This window comes from Schistocerca cancellata, chromosome 3 (genome assembly GCF_023864275.1).
Source record: "Schistocerca cancellata isolate TAMUIC-IGC-003103 chromosome 3, iqSchCanc2.1, whole genome shotgun sequence".
NCBI classification, from domain to species: domain Eukaryota; kingdom Metazoa; phylum Arthropoda; class Insecta; order Orthoptera; family Acrididae; genus Schistocerca; species Schistocerca cancellata.
Window position 1 is genome coordinate 886,593,632 of NC_064628.1, and position 13,981 is coordinate 886,607,612.

The 13,981-nt window shown below is 41.8% G+C and overlaps 1 pseudogene; it reads right to left on the minus strand.

The window, feature by feature from the left end:
• Window positions 1-250: 250 nt before the first annotated feature.
• Window positions 251-368, minus strand: LOC126177642 (5S ribosomal RNA; annotated as a pseudogene).
• Between the last annotated feature and the right edge of the window lie 13,613 nt (window positions 369-13,981).

Genomic DNA, 13,981 nt, shown 5'->3' on the forward strand with positions numbered 1-13,981 from the left:
ATCCAATACCATATTACACAGGTGTGTCAGGATACCTTTGGTCATATAGCACTCCGTCTTCAGGCCACAAGTGGCCCATCGGGGTCATCCGACCGCCGTGTCATCCTCAGCTGAGGATGCGGATAGGAGGGGCGTGTGGTCAGCACATCGCTCTCCCGGTCGTTATGATGGTTTTCTCTGACAGGTGCCGCTACTAGTCGGTCGAGTAGCTCCTCAGGTGGCATCACGAGGCTGAGTGCATCCCGAAAAATGGCAACAGCACATGGCGGCCGAGATGGTCACCCATCCAAGTGTCGGCCACGCCCGACAGCTCTTAACTTCGGTGATCTGAAGGGAACCGGTGTATCCACTGCGGCACGGCCGTTGCCCTTTGATCATATAGAGTATGTATAAATACGAAAGAAGCGGCAGCATCAGAACAAAAGTTCCCCATTTTACTACAGGGTGTTTCAAAAAGGACTTTACAACTTCAAAAATTCATATAAGTTTATTGAAAGACGACATAGAGCTGGGTTTAGTATTATTTTTTAGGGAAACACATCAAGTTTTATTTACCTTAAACTAAACAAGTTGTTTGTGGCTTTTGTTGGTTATCCTGCACACATCCCATAGGAAGTCAATTTCTTCCCAAACTCGCTGTAGCATTTCAGGTGTAACTTGCCCAGTGGCGGCGTAAATTCTTGCTCTACGTTCAGGCAGGGAAGCCGGCACAGGAGGTACAAACACGACATCCTTGATGAATCCCTATAAAAAAGAAAATGGAGTGGTGTCAGGTTTGGGGAACGTGGGGACCATGCAGTTGGCGCATCACGGCCAATCCATTGACCTGGAAAGCGGTGGCTGGGAAAATCCCAGACGTCAGCCAGGTGGTGGGGTGGTGCACCATCTTGCACCACGTAAACATTTCGTTCTTGGTCATCCTCACCGATCTGTGGTATCAAAAACTGTTGTAATATATCCAGATACACTATCCTGTTGATGGTGCGGAATCATTAACGACCACCTCATTGGTCCTCACTTCATTGCAGGGGCCCAAACAGCTGCAACATACATCGCGTTTCTACAGAATGATCTGCAACGTTGCTCGAAAATGTCCCACTGGAAACGCGTCGACGTATGTTGTATCAGCATGATGGTGCACCTGCACACTCCGCAATTAACACTAGGCTGACCCTTGACAGGATGTTCGACGGTCGTTTCATAGGACGTGGAGGACGCATAAATTGACCAGCCCGTTCTCCTGATCTTACACCTCTTGTCTTCTTTCTGTGGGGTACGTTAAAGGAGAATGTGTACCGTGATGTGCCTACAACCCCAGAGGATATGAAACAGCGTATTGTGGCAGCCTGCGGCGACATTACATCAGATGTACTGCGGCGTGTACGACATTCATTACGCCAGAGATTGCAATTGTGTGCAGCAAATGATGGCCACCACATTGAACATCTATTGGGCTGACATGTCGGGACACACTCTATTCCACTCCATAATTGAAAATGCAAACCAAGTGTGTACGTGTACCTCACCCCTCATGGTAATGCACATGTGCGTCAGTGAAAAAGACCAATAAAAAGGTGTTAGCATGCGGACGTAATTTGCTGTTCCAGTCTCTTCTGTACCTAAGGTCCATCACCGTTCCCTTTGGATCCCTACTTATTTCGGTGCTCTCCGATACACAAGATCGAACAGCGGAGGAGTGGTACTCAAGCGTCAAATTTAGGTTACAATATCTCCGGATGTAATTAACATTTTACAATGTAACAAACGGCACTGATTACGTATTTATTTATATCTTCAGATGTGCTAACAAAACTAACGGGGTTCCATTTAAAAAAAACGTCGGTTTGTGTTAAAAAACATACTTCCGTGCATTTTTGTATGGTTTGTGTTAACCAATTATACTAGCCCCTCTCCTCACGTTCGGTCTGTGGAATCGATTCGTCAGTATTTCATGTGGTTTACGAAATATATCCAGCGGTAATGTTAGATGACTCACCCTGTATACTATTTATGAAGAAATTGGTTAAATATTTACTGTGTTTTAGAAAGCACAGAGACATTAGGATACTGGCCTACCTATTGTCCTATTTCTTTTGATATATGTTTATTTAATTTGTTTATGTATTTGATCATGTGTATTAGAGCGTGTTTATGGTCCAGCCGTAGGAATATTTATTTAATTTTAAGATATTTAAATGTAAGTCCAGCATCTCGTGTTTCAATACGTTTATGACCTTGGAGACATGGAGGGAGCGCTCTACCCAATCACAGCGCTCGTGAGTGGGGTGACTGGATGGAAGTGGGAGGAGAGCATCGTTTCGAGACAGGACACGGGAGTACGGCACGGGGTGCGACGGACGCATAGTCGCGAGAGGGCCGTGGAGAGTGTGCAGCGGTTTACACGTGGTCGCGGCAGATAGAAACATTTCGTAGTGCTGACTTGTGCACTTGTTATATTTCCGTGGCTTCTACAGTGAAGACGTGGTGTGGGTTTAGAAGTGAATATCTAGCGAGCTTTGTTGTTGTCCATAACTAATTAGGTGTAGTATGAATGTAATGTTTCCCTGTTATTCAACTTATACTTTATTTAATTGCTGGACCATCGCAACAATAAGTATTTTGCAGAAATATACCGCTTGCTCAAAAGTACTTCCACTATCATACTCATCATTAAAAATCGTTTAGATAATGATGTGTTGGCAAATGTGCCAACACCTTGTAGATAGAGGAGGCCTAAATGCACGCTATAATCTAACGCAGACGGGCGTGAGGTCTGGAACAGGATACGTTATGAATGCTATAAAGAAAAGTACGTAGCTGCTAGAATACTTAACTTTACTCCATCATTCGTATACAGCATTCTTGATGATACAAGTGAGACTCTCTATAGAAATGGTTAATGGCGCCTTGCTAGGTCGTAGCCATGGACTTAGCTGAAGGCTATTCTAACTATCTCTCGGTAAATGAGAGAAAGGCTTCGTCAGTGTAGTCGCTAGCAAATTCGTCGTACAACTGGGGCGAGTGCTAGTACGTCTCTCTAGACCTGCCGTGTGGTGGCGCTCGGTCTGCAATTACTGACAGTGGCGACACGCGGGTCCGACATGTACTAATGGACCGCGGCCGATTTAAAGCTACCATCCAGCAAGTGTGGTGTCTGGCGGTGACACCACAGATAATACCTGCAGATTTTATTTAATTGCAATCTTTCATTTATAAATTTATATGTTACATTCATAATTCGCAATTACCGAGTGACAGAAACCTTCGACCAACTATTCTTACCGCATACTGTAGACTCAGCAGTATTTGGCCTTCAATGCGGCAACTATGTATCCCAGCCCCTAGACATCTAAACCAGCCAAAACTTTTAATATTTCAACGTTGAGTCGGAGGGTGCGCAGTTATTTGGAAGCCCGCACACCTAAATAAAAAGTCGACTCGTCATAAAGATGATTTTGTCCAAGAAATGTTCATCGTCATGTAATCGATTTAACATATACGCACGGAAGTTCTTGCGAGCAGTTGTGTCGGTGTCTTTTATTGATTGTACGATCGTCAGTCTGTACGGTTTCAAATGCAAACGTTATTCTAATATAATTTTGTATTCTTTTTAATTGATTTACCTGTTAATTTTTATTATATTGAGAGTTCGATAGCTATGGAAAATTATTTTTCTCTCAATGGAATGTTTTATGCATACTCCGTCTTTCGCTCTTAGGTTGGAAATAAGTACACAACTATTCTAAATGTTAATCTAGTGTCTTCCACATACGTTATTATTATTATTATTATTATTATTATTATTATTATTACAACAGTAAAGGCAGCGAATGGTATAACCACGGACGATTTCCTATTTTATCACCAACCGAATGCTTTCCAACCATCTAGGACTGCGTGCTGTATCAGTGGATAAGTCGTGTAGATCACAGTAAAGTAACTTTTGTAGTTGGCGGATGCTATTTTGTCAATGACAACACTTTCAAGTGACCACTAAAATCTTTTGATACAGCTTCCGGTGTGCTGAGAACCACTGGAATTACTTTCACTTGTTTACGCTACATTGTCTGTAGTTCAGTTTTCTGAGCCTCTCATCTAATAAGTTTTGCATTTCTCGTCGATTCTGCCATCACGTGGGAAGGCAATGTTACTGTCCACATTTTCTTTTTCTACTCACTTGTCACGTCTGGTGCATTGTTTTCCAGCGTTACAAGTGTCTGAAGTTGGAATCCACACAGTACTTTGGCATGTTCGTTTCACACAACTTTTTCGGACATGTAGTCAGTTCCTTGCCATCGGCAGACGGTCCCAGTGCAACAGGATCGAGCCCCTGCTTCGACTCAGTCTTTGGGTCGTGTTTGCAACACCTAAATACACACATCAAAAAAATTCTTGCACCACTTCGGTTCCGAGAGTTCCGGAACCTGTACAGAAAATTGGAATAGAGATCAACATAAACGCCAGTCGCTGTGGTCGAGGGGTTCTAGGCGCTTCAGTCTGGAACCACGCGGCTGCTACGCTCGCAGGTCCGAACCCTGCCTCGGGCATGGATGTGTGTGATGTCCTTAGGTTAGTTAGGTTTAAGTAGTTTTAAGTCTAGGGGACTGATGACCTCAGATGTGATCAGAGCCATCAACATAAACATCATTTCCGCCCTTTTTATTGCTCATGAAAACCACACATTGCATGTTGTACCATAATACAGCGAGACCTTCAGAGGTGCTCGTCCAGATTGCCGTACACGCTGGTTCCTCTAATACTCAGTAGCACGTTCTCTAGCATTGATGTATGCCTGTATTCGTCTTGGCATACTATCCACAAGTTTATCAAGGCGCTGTTGGTCCAGATTGTCCCACTCCTCAACGGCGATTCAGCGTAGATCACTCAGAGTGGTTGGTGGGTCACGTCGTCCATAAACAGCCCTTTTCAATCTATTCCAGCAACGATTGGTAGGGTTCATGTCTGGAGAACATGCTGGCCACTCTAGTCGAGCGATGTCGTTATCCTGAAGGAAGCCATTCACAAGACGTGCACGATGAGGGCGCGAATTGTCGTCCATGAAGACGAATGCCTCGCCAGTATGCTGCCGATATGGTTGCACTATCGGTCGGAGGATGGCATTCACGTATCATACAGCCGTTACGGCGCCTTTCGTGAACACCAACGGCGTACGTCGTCCCCACATAATGCCACCCCAAAACATCAGGGAACCTCCACCTTACTGCACTCACTGGACAGTGTATCAAATACGTTCAGCCGGACCGCGTTGCCTCCAAACACGTGTCCGACGATTGTCTGGTTGAAGGCATATGTGACACTCATCGCTGAAGAGAACGTGATGCCAATCTGGAGCGGTCCATTCGGCATGTTGTTGGACCGATCTGTACCGTGCTGCATGGTGTCTTGGTTGCATATGTGGACCTCGCCATGGACGTCTGGAGTGCAGGTGCGCATCATGCAGCCTACTGCGCACAGTCTGAGTCGTAAGACGATGTCCAGTGGCTGCACAAAGAGCATTATTCAACATGGTGGCGTTACTGTCAGGTTTCCTCCGAGCCATAATGCGTAGGCAGCGGTCATCCACTGCAGTAGTAGCCTTTGGGCGGCCTGAGCGAGGCATGTCATCGACATGTCTTTGTGTATCTCCTCCATGTCCAAACAACATCGTTTTAGTTCAGTCTGAGACTCCTGGACACTTCTCTTGTTGAGAGCCCTTCCTGGCACAAAGTAACAATGCGGACGCGATCGAACCGCGGTATTGACCGTCTAGGCATGGTCGAATTACAGACAACATGAGCTGTGTACCTCCTTCCTCGTGAAAGGACTGGAGCTGATCGGCTGTCGGGCTCCCTCCGTCTAATAGGCGCTGCTCTTGCATGGTTGTTTACATGTTTGGGCGGATTTAGTGACATCTCTGAACAGTAAAAGGGACTATGCGTGTGATACAATTTCCACAGTCAACGTCTATCTTCAGAAGTTCTGTGAACTGGGGTGATGTAAAACTTTTTTTGGTGTGTGTATACAGTGAACTGTTTTCTCATCTTCTTTGCAGAGGCTGCACGTTGGGTCTTGTGTCTCTATCTCGATTTTGACTTTGATGGTTTGAACGTGTGCAGCAAAAATTCTGTCCTTCAGTTTCATTCTGTAGGGTATCGTTGTTCAGCCAACACCACGTCTGTTCTTTATCTAATTTGCCATCGATCTTCTCCAAAAACTGTCTATTACTTGCTTTATTGTGCAGATTGTCTGCCCGACATTGAAGTGGAGATTTCCGGTGTTGAGTCTTTATTTGACTTGTTTTGTGAAACCTTCTGTTGTTAACTTCGATCAGAGCTAATTTGTGGCTGTCTTTGACATAGTCTGCCTATTCATGCATTTCTGCTTCCAAATTCTGCCTCACTTGCATAAGTCCTCTACTGTATGCTTTTCTGGGCAAGTGCTTCTTGTCGACATCACTGCGGATTGTATCGTGAATTCTCATGAGTTGTTTTTTGTTTTCCTGTCTACATTATCCAGCTTCCATGAAAAAGAGTCGCAATGATCCTGAATTCTTACATATCTATCATAGAAACAAAGAGATCTATAGGAAGCTGCTGATTGCTGCAAAAAAGTCATTTAATGGCAAAATAATATATAATGCAGGGACTAAAAGCAAAGCAGTCTAGGATGTTATAAAAAAGGAAACGGGGAGAGGCAAACAAACGCAGGATAACGTACTGCTAAGGGAGGGGGATAAGGTAATAAATGATCCACAACAGTTTGAAAACTATGTAAACGAGCATTTTACAAGTATTGCAGACAAGTTACAGCAAAAATTCCCCAAAACAAATATAACACCTGTAAATAATGTTGTACTAAATACAATGATGTTACCTTCAACCACAGTGAATGAAGTCAATACAATTGTCCAAAAACTAAAAAATAAAAAGCCAGTAGGCTTAGATAAAGTACCAATATGTATACTGAAACAATTCATAGAGATTATACAAGACTCCTTAACAAATATAATAAATGAATCCTTCACTTCTGGGGCATTTCCGGAGCAGTTAAAACAGGCAAGAGTTGTACCTTTGCTTAAGAAAGATAATGCAGAAGACATAGAAAATTATCAGCCCATTTCCTTCGCTGTCACCATTCTCAAAAATAATAAAAGAAATGATGAAAGACAGATTAATGAGTTACTTGAATTAATACAATCTTTTAAGAGAATCACTGTTTGATTTCCGAAGTGGCAAAAATACGGAGTCAGCCATAGTAGAAGTCACAAAAGTCGTACTAGATGCTCTTGACAAAGACGAGTGTGTCACAGGCATATTTTTGTATCTTTCTAAGGCCTTTGACACACAGTCGACCACAAGATTCTATTAAATAAATCAGAAGCATTAGAAAGAAGAGGGGTAGCTAATGAGTGGTTTCGATCATACCTAACAGATATAGTACAAAGAGCAGAGATAACACATACTTCAGATAGATCTAAACATTTAGTAAAAGACTTATCAGAACCAAAATACACTAATATAGGGGTTCTGCAAGGTAGTATATTAGGACCAATTACTAATATACATCAATGATTTTCCCAGTAGTGTTACTCATGGTGAAAATATTTTCTTCACTGATGACAGAAATGTTACAGTCACTGAGAAAACAAGAGAACTCCTTGCAGAGAAAGCAAATGAAACTCTCAAGCAAGTTTACGATTGGTCAACAAGCAATAAAGTGACACTGAACATAAAGAAAACTAATGCCATGAATTTCAGTTTGAAGATGGAAAATGAAAATGTTAAATTAAAAGTCGATGGCACCTCTGTAGGCTGTGTAACAAATGCAAAATTTCTAGGAATGTCTATTGATTCTCAGTTGAAGTGGTGTGAACACACAAAGGTACTTGCAAACAGAAAGTCATCAGCATGTTATGCCCTCAGAATCCTGTCATCATTGTTTATCATGCAGTGTCTTTTAGTTACATACTGTTCATATGTACACTCAATTCTTAACTATGGTATTCTTTTTTGGGGAACAACTGCTCAAAATATGAACAAAATTTTCAAACTCCAGAAAAGAGCCATAAGAATAATAACCAAAAATAGTAGTCGAGCTCATTGTAAAGATCTGCTCAAAACACTGAGGATTTCAACTGCTCCATTCGAATACATTTACCAGTCAGTTGTACACATCAGAAATAACACTGGTAATTACTGCACAAACAGCTCTGTCCATGACCATGAATCAAGAGCTAGACTCAGTTTTACCAAGGAAAAATAAACATAAAACTCAAAACAAATGTTTCTACCAAGGAATAAAACTGTACAATAAATTACCAAAATAGATGAAAGAAATTGCAAAAATGCACTTATTTAAAAAGGCAGCAAAAATGTACCTGTTGTGCAATACATTTTGTACATTGACGGATTACTTAGATAAAACAGAGTAGGGGTTTGGTAAAAACGATGTTATACAAATAAATATTAATAATGATTATAAAACATCCAACATGCCACATTACACCTTCACATTATGTTTCTTCCTTCTTGGTTCCTTTTTCTAAAAAAACTTACCACCAAGCTATGCATAGCACAATCCGAACACCTCTTCCTCTTTCTGAGCTCAACATCTCACTCATTTTAGAGAGATACTGACTCTGTTTTCCAGTATAGCAGATGGGAAGTTTCGGTACAGAAAATGGCCCAGAGATCACCAGTGTGTGTGTCTGAAGTATTATTTATTTGTGAAAGAAGTATTGTATACCAGGAGTAAATCTAATGATTGTCTCCAACTAGAAGTCTGTAAATTTATGTGTATACGAATTAGCTTATTTTAAATTGGTCTAAACTTGTAAATATTCTGTCATGTTCTATATCCTTGTAAAAAGAGATCTACGGATGAATAAAGCTAAAGCTACATAAATCTACTCAATCTGTGTCCACCACACAATGCCGGTCGTGCATCTGACGACGGGTATGCCCGAAGTACTGATTCCCTTGATGATATTTCCATCACTCAGTTTGCTTTTCACATTGTTGCAACCATTTGAATACATTTTTTACCTGCCCATGTTTAATATTATTCGACTGCGAAATGCCTAGGTATCTGTAGCCTTCTGGCTGGTGTTAGTTAACGACTGGCTGGTTTGGCACTTTTATGCCTTCGCTTTCTGAGGTTTTCTCTGCTTTAGTGCAAATGTGGCTGGCTTGTCTAGGCCATATTATTACTATTATTATTATTAGTGATATTGGTTTAAGTGTTATTCATTCTGCAGTTCGATTTGATCCTTGTTCTGTTATCTTGTTTCGTTTCCTTAAATGTACTAGAGACGGCTCCTGGCATCTGATCCTGTGGACAGGGTGAATGTAATAGCTGGGCATGTGCAGGTAGCCAAATGCAGGAGAGATCGTTGCATGCCTGATGAATCGGACTCTCCGTTTGGTAGGTCGTTGAGGGCAGTAAGTTTCTCAGTTGTCGCCTGGTCAAGGATGTACCATGAGTACATTGATTCGTGTGAAATCGATGCGGCCTCAGTCACCTGGAATGCACAACAAGTTGATGACTGCAGTTACCGTTGGCCGTAGCAATATGTTACAGCATACAAACGGGTCAGGTTGCAGAAAATGACACGCCGATTCAGTATTGGAAAGCAACTAGTGATCAACCACAGTACCCAGTCATTTCCGCACTGTAAGATACAAAAGCAATTGCTCCTCATGTGTTCCTTTCTTAACGTACAGAGTTATTACAAATGATTGAAGCGATTTCACAGCTCTACAATAACTTTATTATTTGAGATATTTTCACAATGCTTTGCACACACATACAAAAACTCAAAAAGTTTTTTTAGGCATTCACAAATGTTCGATATGTGCCCCTTTAGTGATTCGGCAGACATCAAGCCGATAATCAAGTTCCTCCCACACTCGGCGCAGCATGTCCCCATCAATGAGTTCGAAAGCATCGTTAATGCGAGCTCGCAGTTCTGGCACGTTTCTTGGTAGAGGAGGTTTAAACACTGAATCTTTCAAATAACCCCACAGAAAGAAATCGCATGGGGTTAAGTCGGGAGAGCGTGGAGGCCATGATATGAATTGCTGATCATGATCTCCACCACTACCGATCAATCGGTTTTCCAATCTCCTGTTTAAGAAATGCCGAACATCATGATGGAAGTGCTGTGGAGCACCATCCTGTTGAAAGATGAAGTCGGCGCTGTCGGTCTCCAGTTGTGGCATAAGCCAATTTTCCGCGGGCTACGTGTGAAACTTGCCCGCACGCATTCAACCGTTTCTTCGCTCACTGCAGGCCGACCCGTTGATTTCCCCTTACAGAGGCATCCAGAAGCTTTAAACTGCGCATACCATCGCCGAATGGAGTTAGCAGTTGGTGAATCTTTGTTGAACTTCGTCCTGAAGTGTCGTTGCACTGTTATGACTGACTGATGTGAGTGCATTTCAAGCACGACATACGCTTTCTCGGCTCCTGTCGCCATTTTGTCTCACTGTGCTCTCGAGTGCTCTGGCGGCAGAAACCTGAAGTGCGGCTTCAGCCGAACAAAACTTTATGAGTTTTTCTACGTATCTGTAGTGTGTCGTGACCATATGTCAATGAATGGAGCTACAGTGAATGTATGAAATCGCTTCAATCATTTGTAATAGCCCTGTACTATCCAACGTACAGAACTTAGCGTGGGCGCAGAAACACCGCAATAGGACGTTAGAAACGTGGAAAAAGGTTGAAATCTATTCTAAGTAAAGCATCTCGTTTGCAGACGTGGCACAATTCATATAGGTGATGCATGTGATCTAGTATGGAACGTGTGTACTTGGTATGAGGTAGGGTCTGTGATACGTCTGCAATTACCTCTCATCACCGAGTGACACAGTAACCGACTGCTAAAACATGTGCGTCCATTTTTCACCTACAGCAACTTGCAGGTGATCTGTACCTTCAGAAATGCACTGTACCACTGCATCGTTTCCAGTTTGTGACAGAACTATTTGAGGAATCCGCTGCAAACTGGTTGGTGCCTGATGATAAAATTTCCTGCGTCCTCAGACTGCGTCACTTTCCTCTCCAAACTGCTTCAGCGCTCGGAGTTTTGATCCCTCTGCTGGGAACATCTTTAGGATTCAGGTGATGTTCCTAGGTGGTTGAACGCTCCAAAGATAAAATCAGCAATTACAACGACGCCAACGATAGCCTGCAAACATATATAACGCTGTGTTTCCGTATCAGCTGCCTTCAGTGTCATTGAGGATGTGACGCCATCTAGATAGGATTCAGCTGTGAACAATGTCCTTTTGTTCTGGGCGGCAACGGGGCTGTCACGGATCATAGTGGTTGGCCAGCGCTCTCTCAAGCAGTCATTGCCATAACAAATCGCTATCATTATTAGCACGAAGGAGATATTATGACTCCTATGAAAGTAAATTAAATTCGTTTACTTGTAAATGTTTGCTATGACGTAGTCTCTGACGTTGTGGGGTAATATACATGTCAATTAGAAATATGTAACCTAATACAACGTTACACAATCAGTTTTGTTCTTAAACATTTCATCTGCTATTCTGTTGCTTCCTTCTTCCCCTGCCCCCCTCTCCCCCACAGTCTATGATTTATATCCATACAATGCTGTGCTCCAGCGTTTAACAGAAATTTCCTTAAGTTAAAGCCTACATTTGATACCAGTAGACTTCATTTTGCGAGGAATGCTCTTTTCTTGCCTGTGCTAGTCGTGCTACTCATATTCTCCTCATTTCCTTCGCCATTTGTTATTTTGCTTACTAGCTAGTATAATTCTTTCATGTTGTCCATAACATGTTCATCAATTTGGATATGTTTTATATGATATCATAATGACACCCAAACTGATATTATAAATACAAAAGTAGCTCTATCTCTTACATTTACCGATTTTGATGAACTTTGCTAATTCGACCCCAAGGGAGAACTCAGGCTACATTAAAATACACGATGCATAAATGCGCGATTCTGCACACACCTCTCTGCAGGCGCTGCCTGACAGCAATTATAAGTGTGCCGCATCGTCATGCAGTTCGAGGGGGAGGGGAGGGGGGGGGGACACACATCACATGCTATGCTTATCCGAACAGGCAGACACGTGGAGGCAGCTGACATTATTGCACGTACTACAGCTTACTTACTCACCGTTACACATTATAATAAAACTACCGACTTGCGAATGCAGCTGCAGATGATATGCACAAATCTCTCTATGGTCCCATGCAGCCTTTTTTAACTTAACACTTGATTTTTTTTGAGGATTGTGTCCATACTTTTCTTTAGGAACAAAACAATCACAACACATTATAAAGCCAAGTACCAAGTAGGCAGCAGTGTGAAACAAACAAAAAAAAAAAAAAAAAAAAAAAAAAAAATGGACAGCTGTGAGTTGAACCCATACTCTGAGGGTTCGGTACAAACGCAGTTCTCTATGTAGACAGTTAATCCATCCTGGGAACGGAAAATATCGATGATTTTTACCTGTTGCTGACATCTATATTGGCAAGATATCTGTCCTGGGAATTCCAAGACTTCCTAGAACGTTTTAAATTAAAATCGGGTGACACAAGAAATATTTTTTTCATGTGATATAAATACAAATTAACAATTCTCTGATTTTTTTCCCTTTACCTTTGTTGTGAATCTTTCTTCTCACTAGATGTCCTTATGATTCTAGGCTAAAAGCAGTATCCTATAGGTTTTGATAACTGAGTTTGCGAATATCAAAATATGTGACATAAATGGCTGTGTCTTTCCACTGCATTGGCTCACAGGGTTACATTTATTACACAGCCAAGGAACCATAGACCTTAGAATGTGACGTAAATTTCAGACTGATAGATCTAAATGTTCCTGAGAAGAAGAGATCTTAACAGATGGATAGAGAGACAGTCGGACAACAGATGACAAAACAAAATATTTTTTGTGATATCATTACAAATTAACACTTTTTCTTTAGTCATATGGTGAAATCTTGCCTCTTGCCAAATTTAATGATTCTAGGTCAAAGGGAAGTACCCCATAGCTCCTAATGAGTGAATTTTCAAGAATCAAAATATGTGACGTAAATGGTCTTTCCTTCTGACTGCAGTGACTTAAAAACTTAAGTTCATTACACCATCATGCGACCATAGTCTTTCAATATGTGACATAAATTTCAACTTTATACACTTACACTTACCTTAGAGAAAGGGGTCTTAACAGCGGATGGACAGACGGTTGGATACCACAGACAATTTTTTTTTTCGTGTAATATAACTACAAATTAACAATTTTCATTTTTGCATCAGTTTTACTGCGAAACCCTGCTTCTTGCCAAATTTCATGATTCTGCGTGGATGGGAAGTTTCGACGAGTGAGTCTGCGAGTACCAAATGGCCGTCTCTTTGATTGAATTTACTTAGAAACTTCAACTTTTTACACCGCCAAAATATCATAGACCTTAGTATATGAAATAAATTTCATCGTAATACGTCTACCCATTCAACAGAAAAAGGCTTTTTAACAGTCGGACAGATGGACAGGCAGACAGACATGCGCACAATAAAGTCATTCTGTAAGGGTTCCTTGTTTTTACCAATTAAAGTCCTGTTTCCCACGTTCATATACGAATGAGTGCATGACAAAATGTGCTGGAGAGCAGAAAATGGATATGGAGGAAGCTGAGATAAAGGAGGAAGAGGAGGAGGTGGAATTAGGTAAAAGCCTTTGTGATTACAAGGTCATTAATGATAAGCAGTAGCTCTGGTGACTATTTACACAGGGAATGGTGGCGGCTCAGAGAGGGCATTGGGTCCAGGGCAGGTGAAGGGACACCGATCGTGGTCTCTTTCAAGAACCAATCTCGGTACTAACTTAATGTGAGTGACCAATGTTAAACTTAAAAGTGCATGACATCTTTGGGGATGAGATGTCTATCATTCCAAATATGAGAACAGTGCATTAATCAATAGAGGATGGGATCCTTGGA